The sequence below is a fragment of the Choloepus didactylus genome, chromosome 8 (genome assembly GCF_015220235.1).
Source record: "Choloepus didactylus isolate mChoDid1 chromosome 8, mChoDid1.pri, whole genome shotgun sequence".
NCBI lineage: Eukaryota > Metazoa > Chordata > Mammalia > Pilosa > Megalonychidae > Choloepus > Choloepus didactylus.
The window spans coordinates 1,454,047-1,465,387 of record NC_051314.1 but is presented as its reverse complement, the minus strand read 5'-3'; the positions used below and the strand labels follow the sequence as shown (position 1 = coordinate 1,465,387).

Genomic DNA, 11,341 nt, shown 5'->3' with positions numbered 1-11,341 from the left:
ATTATGCTTTCAACTCAGATTTTCTATTTGGTTCTTTTTAAGAATCTCTATCTCTTCATCAATATTCTCTAATTTATGCAACATTCTAATCATGCCTTTCTTTACTTCATTAATCTTGCTTTCCTTTAGCTCTGTGGACATAATTATAATGGATACTCCGAAGTCTTTTTCACTTCACAGGAAGGTCCCATTACCTGCTTTTTACCCTGGAATATGGGTCTTGCTTCCCTGTTTCTTTGCATTGCTTGTAGTTTTTTGTTGAAACTGGACATTTTAGGTAATATATTGCAGCAGCTCTCAATACCGATTGTGCTCCCACTCTACAGGGCTCATTTGTGTCCTTGTTGTCTTGTTCATGTTTCTGTGACTTGGTGAGGCTACTCTAGTGATGCCTGTGTTCCCTGAAGCCATTGGTGTCACTCTTCAGAGGGTGCAGACTTGGGTGTGCTCCCGTCACCTTGTGTCTTTTGACTGCATCTTTTCCTGATCTTCTCAGCTGTCTGCTTCATTTGGTATCACAACCACCCCATCAGGCTCTACTAACTCCCAGCTCCTTGCTCTATTGTTTTCAACTCTGCTGTGGGGCTTAACTTCTCAGCAGTCTGATTCAATTACATTGGGCAGGGATAGTTTGGGAGACCAGTCTTTGAGGTTTGTTCTGACCCCATGTGGGCTCTTCCTAGTTGTCCCTTTCCCTGGTTCTCAGTGGTGAATTAACTAGCCTATGGTTTACCTAGTTGGTCTTAGTTCAGAGGAACCCTTGTTTCAGAGCGCACTCCTAGCTTCAACTTCCCACTGTGTTTCCAGTGAAGGCCACTCCCCTGGGAAGAGCTGCTGGGCTCTCTTTTATTACCGATGGCCTTTCCCACTGGGAAAAGTCCCTGAACCACCAACCACACTGGACGCTAGGCAGGGATGCAGCCTCTGGGTTTCTTGGCTTGCCTCTCTCAGTGTGGACTCTCTTCCCTACAAGCAAGCTGGGGTGAGGGCAATGGGGCCCCAGTATTCTCAGCCTGCCACTCCTGAGGGGGGGGGAGGATGGGAGACCCTGACTTCTTGGCCACACTCCAGACCTGTTCAACTCGGAGTTAGATGGCACGAGAAATACTGGTCCCCTGCCCCTCCTGATGACAAATGGTGACCCTTGGTTGGGAGCTGAGGAGACAGGGAGCCCCATCTTCTTGGCTACACCCTCCTGGGGTGGAGTGTCTGCCTAGCTGAAATGGGAGAGGGGAGGAGAGGGAAGGGCCCTGGCTCAATCTATAGGCTCTTGTGTTTTTGCTGAGTTTTAGTAGATTTTCTTGAATAAATATTTCTTTGCTGTATGTACTTAGGACTATTTACAAAGGCTTCAAGTGGTTGTTTTTTATAGTTCTCATCAGCTTTGCTTGTTACACTGGATGGAAGTTCTTCATGCTACAGTCACAGAAGTGGAATTCCTATTACTATCACTTTTTAAATTCCTATCTGTGGCCAGACTATCCTCACACCCCCTGGCCCCATCTCAGGCTGCTCCACAGCCTCTCCCACCTGCCCTTCCCCAGGATTCCAACTACCCCACGTCAAGCCCTCACCACCTTTCCCCAGGTGGGTGGGTCATTTCCACCCATTCATCTGTCCACATTTATTGATTAAGGTCCAGCTCATACCCCAGCTTCTCCAGGAAAGCAGGGTGCCTGGTACCTCCTGCTGCCCTGAGGTGACCTCTTGAGACTTCTAAGCGTGGACCGATCACATCAAACCACAGCTCCTGGACCACCTGTCTGCTCCCCTTACAGAGTTGTCTGCATACACTGAGAGCTTGGTAGAGCATCTGTCATCTAGTGAGTGCTATGTGGAGTCTTTCAAACTAAAACATTCTAGAACAAATTTCTTCTTGGAAGGTCAGGTGGAGAGTTCCTATTCTGGCCAGATGGCAGATTGGATAACCTGAAAATGCCACCACCGAGCCCCAACTTCAAGCTCTCAGAAGTCTGCGTGAAACATAACCAAAATATAAAGTACCAGGCACTTGGTATAAGAGGAGACTTAACTGCAGAGCATTAAGGGCGAGCGCTCAGTGGTGCCGCGGGCCAGGGCAGTGGGAGGGAGAGGCCCAGACAAGGCCGGAGATGCAGCCTCGGTGGTGAAGGCTGGACGTCCAGGGCAGGAGCAGAGCAGGGGACAGTGACCACGACCAGGCTAACGGAAGGACGTAGGATACGCCCAGGCTCCAGGGGAGAAAGGTCACCCCTAAAACAAAACCCCAGGGACACACCTCAGGGAGATATGAAATCCAAAATTTCACGGAGGTATGAACCTAAAAGTTGGCCTGCATAAAAATTTTAGTCAAAACTTCTCAGATGCTGAGAGGTGTTGGTATAGCCATGTATTAGTGAAAGACTGAGAATCAGTGAGCTAGTGGGCCAAGACAGGAAGTGAGAAAAGAAACGGTCTACCCAAAGGCAGTGGAAGGAAGGAAAGAGGAATCCAAAAACAAAGAGTCAATAGAGAGCAACAGAATCAATAACACAAAACACAGGTGTTTTATTAAAACTAGGAAAATAAACAAAATTCTGGCAATGCAGATGCAGTAAAAAGAAAAAATGCACAATAATATTAGGAATGAAAAGGGGAACATAACAGCACATTCAGTATATATATATATATATTTTTTCACTTGGTATCTGCTATGTGTTTCAGTATATATTTTTTAAATCATCAGAGAAAATACTATGACAACTTTATGCAAATAAATTTGAACTCAGACCAGAATAGACATTAAAAGGGCAGAAATTAGCTCACCAAAATTCAATAAAAAAGATCTACAATCATAATGAAATGATTAAAATTATTCATTAAACATTAACATTTTACACTAAATATTCATTAGCATTAATGAAGCATTTAAAATCTAACCATTAAAAACGGTAGGATGGCTTAACAGGTAGGATTTGTCAAACCTCCAAGCAATTGATATTGCCCCTCTTAAACAAACTATTCCAGGAAATAAAATGTCAAAATGTCAGCATCATCTTGATACAAAACATACACAGAAAACCGTAAGCCGATTGCAATGATGAACATAGATAGGTACAAAGCCCATGTACAACATTAGCAAACCAGCTCAGCAGCACAGTTTAGAAAACAAACTCATAGCAAAGCAGGTTTATCAAAAATCCACATTTCCTACTCAGGATGTTAAATCGATCTCGGCTCCTGTTGGAGACCGGGGCCATACGCGGGAGGAGAAGATGCAAAAGAGTGTGAAGTTTGCTCCTGGAGCAGCTGTGTGTGTAGAAAGTGAAACCAGGAGAGATGTAACTACAGGGCCAAGGACGGTGATCCACACCAAAGCATGAATTTTTGCAGAAGCCGGGCCAATATTGATTGGTGAAGGGAATCTAATAGAAGAACAGGCCCTTATTATAAATGTTCACCCTGAAAATATCACCCCTGATGCTGGAGACTCGGAACCCAAACCTATGATCATTGGCACCAATAATGTGTTTGAAGTTGGCTGTTATTTCCAAGCCATGAAAATGGGAGATAACAATGTTATTGAATCAAAAGCATATGTATAAGGAAGGGGGAACAATAATCCAAGAAGAACAGATAAGCTATTTAACGTTCTGGGGATGCCCAGGAATGACTATGGTCTGTTAATTTCTGATGGGTATAGTAGGAACAAGTTCACAGAAATGTTGCTATATTAGGTAACTTTCTTGGTAAAGTAGGAACATGTTGGAAGTAAAGCAGTTATCTTAGGTTAGTTGTCTTTTTCTTACTCCCTTGTTATGGTCTCTTTGAAATGTTCTTTTATTGTATGTTTTGTTTTGTATTTTTTAAATTTTTTTTTCATACAGTTGATTAAAAAAAAAAGGAAAAAGTTAAAAAAAAAAAAAAAAAAAAAACAAGGAAAAAAATATGTAGAGCCCCCTTGAGGAGCCGGTGGAGAATGCAGGGGTATTCGCCTAAGCCACCTCCATGGTTGCTAACATGACCACAGACATAGGGAACTGGTGGTTTGATGGGTTGAGCCCTCTACCGTAGGTTTTAGCCTTGGGAAGACGGTTGCTGCAAAGGAGAGGCTAGGCCTCCCTATGGTTGTGCCTAAGAGCCTCCTCCCGAATGCCTCTTTGTTGCTCAGATGTGGCCCTGTCTCTCTAGCTAAGCCAACTTGAAAGGTGAAATCACTGCCCTCCCGTCTACGTGGGATCAGACACCCAGGGGAGTGAATCTCCCTGGCAACGTGGAATATGACTCCCGGGGAGGAATGTAGACCTGGCATCATGGGACGGAGAACATCTTCTTGACCAAAAGGGGGATGTGAAAGGAAATGAAATAAGCTTCAGTGGCAGAGAGATTCCAAAAGGAGCAAGAGGTCACTCTGGTGGGCACTCTTATGCACACTTTAGACAACCCTTTTTAGGTTCTAAAGAATTGGGGTAGCTGGTGGTGGATACCAGAAACTATCAAACTACAACCCAGAACCCATGAATCTTGAAGACAATTGTATAAAAATGTAGCTTATGAGGGGTGACAATGGGATTGGGAAAGCCATAAGGACCACACTCCACTTTGTCTAGTTTATGGATGGATGAGTAGAAAAATAGGGGAAGGAAACAAACAGACAAACAGACAAAGGTACCCAGTGTTCTTTTTTACTTCAATTGCTCTTTTTCACTTTAATTATTATTCTTGTTATTTTTGTGTGTGTGCTAATGAAGGTGTCAGGGATTGATTTAGGTGATGAATGTACAACTACGTAACGGTACTGTGAACAATCGAATGTACGATTTGTTTTGTATGACTGCGTGGTATGTGAATATGTCTCAATAAAATGAAGATTAAAAAAAAAGCATATGTAGGCAGAAATGTAATATTTATGAGTGGTTGCATCATTGGGACCTGTTGCAACCAGAATACTTTTGAAGTCATCCCTGAGAACCCAGTGATCTATGGTGCAGACTGAGCCACCGCAGCCCCAGACACTACAGCTGGATTTCCTGATGAAAATCCTGCCAAACTACCATCACCTAAAGAAGACAATGAAAGAGAGCGCAACTGCAGTTAAAAACTAAGAACAATGCAGATACCAAGATAACGTTTCATCCTTGACCAGTCTTTTGAAAGGACCACAGTGTTTAAAATGCAGTCTTAACTCACAGTATAATACATGTTGACTTTATTTTGTAAAATTGAGTTAAAGAGTAATGGATTTTCATTGTCACTGTCCTCTATAATTTATGTAAAATATATTATTTTCCTATATTGTTGCTCATTTTCTGATAATTTACAATTTTTTCTTTTATTATATAAAATATTGGCTACAAATTTTAATGTAAAAAACTGCCCGATAGAAGAAAGGGAATATTGTTATGTATTTATAGTCTAACATATACTAAACTAAATAAAAGTGCTGATGACTGGGGAAAAAAAAATCCACATTTGAAAGCCAGTTCATGATTTTTAAAACTCCAAAGCAGGAGTGAAAGGGACCCTGCTCTGCGTGGCCAGCGAGTCCCATGCAGCCGTCCGAGGAGCGCGGGACCGGCCCTGGCGATGGGCAGGGGCACTCCGAAGGCAGGAACGAGGCGCCACGCGGGGACCCCAGCGAGGGCAGGAGGCCTGGGGGAAACACACGCTCCGAGGATTGAGGGACGAGCCCCGGGGTCGCTCTCTCCAGGAACGAGCCGAGGCGAGGCTGTGCCTTCGAGCCCAGCGCCCTTCCTGGCCCAGGGGCTGCTGTGGGTTCCACTCCGGGCTCCCGGGGGTCCAGGCTCCCGTGGGAGGGAACCACCGCCGCAGGACCTTCTGCTCACAGGGCCTCCTCTGTCCAGGGCAGCCCGGGTCAGCGGGACGGCGACGGGGGCAGCGGAAGAGCTGGCACCCGGAGATCGGTCGCCAGAGGACGGGGGGACGCCGAGGACTGGGGGAGCCACACCAGGATGCTGCAGAACTTGGGAGAAAGCGGGTCTGGCTGACGCCTGGCGTTGGACCTGTAGCCTTCGGAACCACAGGACAACAGATTCCGGTGGTGACGCCAACAGCCTGTGGAATTTGTCGAGCCATGTGGCAAATCAAGACAAGGTCAATACACAAAAAGAAACAGATTTCCTACAGTGGAGCAACAACCAGGAAAATGCAATTTAAAATATACCATTTACAGCAATAACAGAAAATACAAGTTGTGGTCGATTGAGTTATGTCCCCGCACAAGGGCAAGGTCCAATCCTGGCTCCTGGTCTGGGGCTGTGAGCTCATTGGTAAATGCCTTTGAAGATGATAAAGTCAAAGCGAACTGGGGGCCTGGAACCCGCACGAGCAGAGGCCTCACCCCAAGGATGTCGGGCAAAGGGGCCGCAGAAGACAAGGCAGAGCAGATCGCCCCGTGACGGAGGCCGAGAGGGTCGTGGGACCCGCAAACCAGCGCCAGGATGCAGGGGCCTCGGGCAACGCGGGCCTCACCACCACCTGACCCTGGGCTCCTAAAGGTCCTGTACTGTAAGCTGCCAGGCTGTGGTGCTCTGTTACAGCAGCCCTGGAAACAGACACAAACCTAGAAATTACTTTAGCAATAACTGTATAAGCCATTGCTGGAGAAAATGCTAAAACCTAACTGAATGACATGAAAGACAGATGATTGGAGCAATAAAATCACAAATGGGAATTTTCAATACCATACCGATGTAAACAAACCCAAATTAATCTGGAAAGTAATTAAGTTCCAAACAATATCAGAACAGGTTCTATTCTTCACATTTTAGGATGAGGAAGAAAGATGAAAAGGAGGAGAAGAGAGGGAGGAGGAGGAGGGAGGGGGTGGAGGAGGAAGGAGGGGTTCTGGCCCAGATATCGAGCTGCAAAAACAGGTGCCAGCACCGAAACAGACCAGCCAACCAAGGGTGAGGAGGAGCCTAGAGGAGGCTGTGCTGGTTTGGATGTTTTGTATCCCCCAAAACACCACGTTCTTTGATGCAATGTATGTATTACTGTTGATTAGGCTGGAATCTTTGGATTAGGCTGTTTCCATGGAGACATGACCCACCCAACTGTGTGTAATACCTTTGATTAGATTATTTCCATGGAGGTGTGGCCCCGCCCATTCAGCGGGGTCTTGATTTAATCACTAGGGTCCTATACAAGAGCTCAGACCAAAGGAACTCAGGGCTGCCACAGCCAAGAGAGACATTTTGGAGACGGCCACAGAAAGCAGACTTTGCTGATGCTTGGAGATGCTAGCCCAGAGTTTGCTCCGGAGAAGCTGAGAAAGGACAAAACGCCCCAAGAGCAACATTTTGAAGAATGCACAGCAGCTGAGAGAGGAGCTGCAACACAACCCGGGATCAGCAGGTGCCAGCCACGTGCCTTCCCAGCTAACAGAGGTTTTCCGGACGCCATTGGCCATCCTCCAGTGAAGGTACCCGATTGCTGATGTGTTACCTTGGACATTTTATGGCCTTAAGACTGCAGCTGTGTAACCAAATAAACCCCCTTTATAAAAGCCAGTCCATCTCTGGTGTTTTGCATAACAGCAGCATCAGCAAACAGGAACAGAGCTCATGCAGGTGTATTTGTGGACCACAGAAGAAGTCGTGTAGCAGATCAGTGCACTCACGCAATGTTGCTGGGAGAATTGGCCGCCTTAATGGAAACAGAAAACTAGATTCCTACCACACACCATACATAAAAATAAATCCCAACTGTGTTGCAGTAGCAAATGTGAAAACACAATTTGAGACCTTTCTTTGGAGACAGAGCCTGTCTCCAGGGTGGGGGGCTTTCTCTGTGGAGAGAGCAGAGCACAGCACAGATGGGAGAATCGACACGTCCTGAGACCCTCACTTTAGGAGCCTCTGCCTCGACCACACACACCCTAAACCAGGCAAGGTACAAGGCACAGACAGAGAGCGTTTGGTCCACACAGCCAGCTCAGGATCATCACTCAGAATATAAGCAGAGCCCTACATGCCAGTAAGAGAAAAATAGAAAGTTGAACATCCAAGAGAAAAATGGGCAAAAACTGTGAAAGGGCACGTCACAAACAGCCAATAAGCACGAGAAGGTGTGGCACGTCGCTAAGCGTCATAGGGATGCAAAGTCAACCCACGGTAGTCGGCAGAGGCCTCCTAGAAGACAGGATGGGGAGTAGTGAGGGGCCGGGCATGGAAGGCCTGGGGTTCCAGCCCAGGTGGGTTCTCGGGAGGTTTAGGGGGCGGTCACTCCCAGCTCCTCCAGACCCCCCTCTCTGGGGACCCCTTTGGGTGTCTGAACACACCTCAAGACAAGAGCCCAGCAGCAGGGACCCCTCCCTCCACCGAGAGCCAGGACGGCGAGCGCAGGGGTCTCTCCAGGCCATAAAAGGAAAACCACAGTGGTGCCTCCCTGTTATGGGAGCTCACCCCATAAAGGACCGTCCCCTCGGAAGGCCCAGCAGCTCTCTGCAGACGTTGTCTGTCCCATGGCTCTGCCTCTCACCTACGGACAGACGGACAGGGCCCAAGCCCACCTGGACACAGATGGGAATGGCCCTGGGCAGCGGGAGGGCGCAGAGCTGGAGGAGTCAGCAGCAGCTCTCAGAAATAGCCAAAAGCTCTGATAAAGTTTCTTTTGGGGCCAGGGGAGGCCACGGGACTCAGGAGGGTCCCAGGGGACCCGGCAGTGCAGGAGGGGACCGTGGTGGCACTGGAGGCAGGCACAGGGGTTCCAGGCCCAGGGGAGGGGACGGAGGAGAGGACGGGCAGCCGGGGGACACAGGGCTGGGGAGGGGCAGCCAGGGCCAGAGCCCAGGACCCACAGAGCTGTCCCCCCACAGCTCCCCCCACACTCCCCTCCCCAGCCCCCAGCCGAGACCCCTGTGAGGGCTGGGGACCCAGGCAGAGACGGTCTGCCCACAGTTCCGGCCCAGCCAGCGTCCCTCTCACCCGGCAATGGCCCCTAAAGGAGGCCACGGGCTATGGCGGCCGAGGGCGCCCCGATCCACTGCACAGATGCGGGCGCTCGGAGAGAAACCTTTCACCCCCTTTTCCTTCAGGAGCGCCATCTTGCAAATTTTCCCACATTAGCAGGTATTGCTTTCACTTAAAAATCTGTTTATAAAGTGTCATGGTTTCTTAAAACTGCGTTTTTCTCTGAAATGAGTGAGAGAAATGCAACGGCAGCCCCCCTGCTAACCCAGGCCCCAGGCCAGGGTGGGGGACCCCTTCCCCAGGGGGCTTCGCGGAGGACTGAGACCGTGGTGGGCGCCCTTCTCCCTCGAGGGTCCGACCCTAGAAGAGAAACGGAGGCGCGTCCTGCGAGGTCACCTAGGGCCACAAGTCCCACCGGGGTGAGGGGGTCCCTGCGTCTCACAGGGTGAGGGGGCAGCGGCTCCTAGGAAGGGCACCAGGCCCATCCTCGGAAAGTCCCCTCTCCCAGGACCCGGTCCCCCAGGGGCACCTCGGAGAGCCCCCCAGTAACCTCAGTCGCAGAAAGGGGCACTTTGGGGGCAGCACCCAGGGTCGGCTCCGGGCCTCGCCCCCAACCCCTGCTTCCAGGGGCTCTGCTGCGGGACAGCGGCTCCCTCCACTTCCACGTAAAATTCACCACTTTCCCTCCGTGCAGACATCCAGGAGGGTGGGGCGGACGCTCGAGGTCCCCTTCGGCAGCCTGCACCCCAGCCTTTCCACGGGCACTTTTACTGGCGAAGAGTGACCGTCTGAGAAGATGCTCAAGAAAACCATCGCACAAAAGCAGCCTTGTGCCAGCTGTCTCACGGTGATGAGCCTTTGCCCCTTTATTAGTCACCTTGTTAGGATGCTGAAATTCACAAAGCCTTGAACTCTTTTGGAGACATGAGGGCGAAACCAGGAGGAAAAGCACATCTGCCCCTCAGATGCGGCCAGAGGCACCGAGCAGCCCCCACCACCCCCCCAGGGGCTTGGGGTGCCCTGCCCGCGCCCCACGCTGAGCCCCCGCTGCCCCCACCAGGGTGAGGGCTGCAAACGGCTCTGAGCTTCTCTAACCCCATCCTCCAGGACCCCAAGGCCCCAGTGGCCCCCAGCCCCTTCCCCACCTCTGTAGCCCCCACAAAATGAACTGGCTATTCAGGGACTCCCCTTTGGCAAAGCAATTTCTTCCCACTAAGGCGCCGTCTGTGCCGGTCAGCAGGAGCAGGGGCTGGGCGGAGAGCCACCCCAGGAGTCTCCCTGCCCTCAAGGCCGTCTCTCCCCTGCTCGTGCTGAAGCTCCCCCTGAAGAGCCAGGGCCCCAAATTCTGGGCCATGTGAACCCCTTAAAGGTCTGGGTAGCCTCCTCCTCCAAGAAGCCCTCCTGGCCAGATCCACAGGCAAACCCCAAGCACACCTGGGGGTCCTGCCCACAGAGGCAGCCCCCACCCCACCATTCACCAAGCAGGACTGGGAGGGGTCCACTGAGGCCCACCAGCTGGTGGGTCAGTCCCCTGGCCTCTGGGCCTTGGTGGAGTTGTGGGGTTTACAAGACAAGACCCGCAGCGGGGGGCTGGGCCAGGGTGGGGCTGGGTGGATAAGGCCGGGCCCCCAGGAGGCCGGGGCTGGACTGCAGGCTGTGGAGCCACGACCTCTGCCAGGGGCACCAGGGGAGGCAGAGAGTAGATAAGGCCAGATGGGGACCCGCAGAGCACTGGGCAGGGCGGGGGGACCCTGTGCCGCTCTCTGGTTCTCCGGGGCGTTTAGAGGTGTGGGGAGCCGGCGCCGGAGGGAACCGGCCGCTGTTGGCCACAGCTACTGCTGTCCCCGGGGGGCACTTCCAGGTCGGCCGGACTTGACGTGAAGTGACCGAGGCCCGCGGGGTCCGTGTGCACAGAGAGCCGCGACCGCAGCAGCCCCCCCGACACACACGCACTGAAGCCAGCGGCCTCCTGACCGTCCACCCAGCCCACCCAGGGCAGCTCCGCGGGGTCTGAGGACCAAGGAGAGAAGGGCCCAGCGGCCGAGGCTGGCGGGGAGGAGAGGGGGGCCCTCACCTCGGGCCCTGCACCCATGGACGGGGGCGGCCTTCGCAGGCCCCCACTGGGCCCCGGACTCCTTGGGGGGCCCACGCTGGTGAACGCCAGCCGAGATGGGGCCCCACACCCTCCAGGCCCCCAGGCCCTGTGCTCCTTCTGCAGAGGTGAGCCCGAGGAAAGGGTTCCCCGAGGGCGGAGGGAGGTGGGCTTGGCCGGGTCCACAGCCACCCCACAGGACCCCAGAAGACCCCGACAGCCCCTGCCCGCCCTCCCTGGGGACGGAACCTGCACACTGGCCCCATGCGGGGAGCCTCCGGGGTCCACAGCCCCCAACCATTGTCTCTCCGGGGTCCCAGTCAAATGCCTCGGACACCCCAGCCCGATAAGTTACAAT

The 11,341-nt window shown here is 51.6% G+C and overlaps 1 pseudogene; it reads left to right on the top strand.

The window, feature by feature from the left end:
- Positions 1–3,083: 3,083 nt before the first annotated feature.
- On the top strand, positions 3,084–5,063 carry LOC119541656 (annotated as a pseudogene).
- The last annotated feature ends 6,278 nt before the right edge of the window (positions 5,064–11,341 follow it).